This window comes from Aedes albopictus, chromosome 1, assembly GCF_035046485.1.
Source record: "Aedes albopictus strain Foshan chromosome 1, AalbF5, whole genome shotgun sequence".
NCBI lineage: Eukaryota > Metazoa > Arthropoda > Insecta > Diptera > Culicidae > Aedes > Aedes albopictus.
Window position 1 is genome coordinate 267,412,503 of NC_085136.1, and position 3,692 is coordinate 267,416,194.

The following is a 3,692-nucleotide window of genomic DNA, read 5'->3' on the forward strand; positions in this document are numbered from 1 at the left end:
TAATAATTCATGTTCCAATTTGTACACCACTTTAATATTATTTGCCAAGACTAATTCTCAATCTCGTTTTGTGCATTGGAAAAGAACCAACAGAGCGAAAAGCTTATCATGAGCACAAACCCTTAGGCACTCTTCTTTACTCGATGGATCGCTTCTGATCGTTTTCGGTAAAATCAGTTTTAAATATTTTTTGCTCCACTCTCTCTCTCTTGAGTTCCAAGATGATGAGCGCCTACCTGATATTTGCATATTGCGCTTCTAATTTCTGCATAGGGAATGCTGGGTTAGTAGCTGATATTGAACGTTAAACCTATAGAAATTCTTTGTTCAAATTTATTGCGCAGTAGAGTTTTAAACAATGACTAGGGCGATGAGTCCTCTGAAAGAAGAACATCACTTGAGTCTTGATCTACGATCAGTGCGGATGTGCCTAACTGAAAGTTAATACGACGCTAGTGGAAGTTATTAAGAATTCGATAGTGATAATTTGAGAACGTTATTAATCCGGAAGTGCGAAGATTACACAAATTAAGAATCGAATAGGTAAAACTTTTGTAAATTTCAAAGTTTATACTATGTTAACGATAGTCTTAACCGTTTTATAGTGAGCCTTCCGAGATTGTTATCACACCTGATTGTGTGCTGTAATTAATTTACTGTGGTAAATTTTGAGGTAAGCATACAACGGATTCTAATGCGAAGCCAAAATCTAATGAACACGTTATAGGAATAACCCTACAACGTGGGGTTTTTGTTTGGGCTCGGACCATTGACAACCGCCAACTGTCGTCGACCACGTGCAACTAGTCCAGGCGTATCCCGATGCGCCGCTGCGGTGGCTCGTGAGTACTCACTGCAGTGTCGTTCTATCCCAGAATCCGACCGAGTGCTAGAACGCAACCAAACTGCTCGATATCCGCCGAGGACTCAATTTTGAATTTCGGTGTCAAGCCAAAACGATCACCGACCAGCACCCGACGTCCCTACAGTGGTGCTAGGCGTCGTCATCCCGAGGCGCAAGAGAGCTTTGGACACGCGTCGTGAGAGTACTTTGCGGTCGCTGGACAAATCCAACCAAACGAAAGTGGTAAGTTGCACCCAACTACGTTGGTCGAATCACCCCTCGGTCACGCGGAGAGCCTGAGCACGAGAGCGAAGAGCATCGAGGTGAAGCCACGTCGGGGCCCCGATCAACGCGTCGTTGGAACCTGCCGGCAAGTACTTGCATGCATGAAGAGAGAAGAGTAGCTTTAAGATAGGTAGCCTAGGGAGATTGATTGTGCAAGGAAAATTGGAACAATAAAGCTATTTTTAAACCTTGCACTGGTTCCTACATAGGCACAGCTAGGCGATATTTTGCGCTGATTTGAAATCTCTACTGAAGTGATTTGAAATCGGTTTTTTTTCGTAACTTTTAGCTCCATATTTTATGAATTGAGGGGGCCAAAGGCCAAAGAGTTTTTTGAGGTTTACACGGGAGGGATTCGAAAGGTAAGTCGGGTCGTCATTTGGAAGCCAAGAATAGCTGGTGTGTTTGAGCAACTATTAAAACTCGCCCTAGAAGAGGGTCTCAAAGCCGGGACCCAAACAGCATCAGCAGCCTTCCTCGTTGGGGAAGTGGCGCTTAAGCTGCTGTTTGTGATAAGCTCGAGCTGATTCGTTACAATTCTATCTTATCAGGTTTCCGAGATATGAGGGTTTGAACATTTTTGACGCTGGCGCCGCCTAGCGGCCGAATCGCGAACCAAAGTCGCCGTTGCCAGTTAGTTCTGAACCTGCTGAACAAATTCGCCGAAGACACTATACTTCTACCTCATCGGGATCTTGAGATATACGTTGCGCAAAGTATGTAACCAATTTTGGTACCCCAAGACAATCCGGAATAACTCCGGAACCATGTGGACCAGGTACCCATGTCCCCGGCATAATAAACTAGAAGAGTTTTTCGGGAAGTTGTGAAAATTTCATCAAAATCCATCGAAAAATAAAAAAGTTATGGCCATGTTTGTGCTTTTCCGAAGGTGGAAAATGTACGTTGGCTGGATGAAGGTTAATTGTTTAAAGTAAGTCACTGTGACTTCTGCGCAACCTGTGTTGCCGTGGCTCTTCTTTATCAAGTCTGTTGCTTAGAAGAATCTCTGGAGGACTTATTGTAAGAATTCTTGATGAAATCCATGAGTAAACTTCTGGAGAAACTGCTGGAGGGATTCCTGAAGGATTCCCTGGAAATTCTTGGGCAACTTCTTGGAGAAACTCCAAGCGAAATTATTTGGAAAAATCCCTCAACAACATTCGGAGGGAGACCTTTGTCGAAATTCCAGAGGGAATCCTAGGATAAGTTCTGAAATAATTGTTGGAGGTCGTCAAAAATTTACATCTGTACTATCGTAAGCAAATTCACGGAAAACAAGTCCATAGGCCATGTAGTGATCGATAGTGCCTTAGGTTCCAACTCCGCATTCATTCCAATTTTAAAGGATACGAAGCATAGAGTGCTGATATCTTTGTCCTTCGCAACAAGGCTAATAACTTGAATATCCGTTGTTCCAAGCCGGTGGTGGCATGCAAGTGCATTTATCTGCTCAACAGAGACATCTCTAGCACTTCGGTAGCATCACCCAATTCGGCTTTGATAACAACGTTGCCCTTAGCAACGACTTGTGTCTCTAGGCCACGTCTTGCAGAATCTTCATGCGTATCGTATACGCTCGTATGTGGATCCCAGACGCTTCCATGACCATGATTATGGTAAGCCCGTCTACAGAATGCTGGACATCCACCGATCGTTCACCTCGAAGCCAATCTGCGCCAGTCTGTGACTGATGGACATCAGCTGGTTGACGGAATCCTAGACCGTAGCGCAATCCACTAACTTCATTTTGGTCAGTAGCCGAAGAAGTCTAAACTCTCGGATGTAACCGCTGTTCTGGAAACTGCAGCCTGCAAACTGTCCCATGCTTCCTTGGCCGTTGCAGCATTCGGAACAAGGCTAGTTCGTTGGATCGACGTTGAAGCAAATGGTTGCCAAGAGTGCACGCTGCGAAAGCTCTTCCGTCGGGTTTTCCGTCTTGATGGCTGCCCTTTCTTGGATCATCACCATTTTGATTGCGACGACCCAGGAACTGTAGTTTTCCAGCCCTTGAAACCGCTCCGCCAATGACAGCGATATGCTTCTTCACGCTGGTGGGATTCTTGAACTCGTCGCCACCAGTGCTTCACCAACGGAATCTACTTACTCCCCATTGAAACCCCTTGAAGCTCCCTGAAACCTCTCTAAACGCCTTGAAAAGCCCTGAAATGTCTTGAATCCAAGCTTGAAACGTATTGAAGCTTATCAGAAAACCCGGTTGAGACCCCTGCAAACTTCACTTAAACTTACTGAAGCACCTTGAAATACCCTGAAACCGCTCGAAACACCTTGGAACGTTTTGAAACCCCCCGTTGACGACTGAAGCTCCCTGAACCCTCTCGAAATGCGTTAAAATTCCTGAAAATGCTCTTACCTTTTGAAACGTATGGGAGCCCCTCTCTCAGTCTTTCGAGAAACTTTCTGGAGTAGTCCTGGAAGGCTTTTCGAAACTCCTAGTAAGGCATAGAAATCCCACTGAAACTCCTCTAAAACCCTCCTGAAACCTCGCATGCCATCCCATCACCTCCATTCGTGTACCTCTGAACCGTTACAAAGAGTGGTT

General features: G+C 45.1%; 1 long non-coding RNA gene across 1 annotated transcript; it reads left to right on the forward strand.

Annotated features, from left to right (window-relative positions):
* The first annotated feature begins 302 nt into the window (after window positions 1-302).
* LOC134285618 (uncharacterized) lies at window positions 303-1,667 on the forward strand. The gene is made up of 3 exons (XR_009996506.1): window positions 303-543; window positions 606-673; window positions 728-1,667. It is a non-coding gene; the product is annotated as an uncharacterized LOC134285618 (long non-coding RNA).
* The last annotated feature ends 2,025 nt before the right edge of the window (window positions 1,668-3,692 follow it).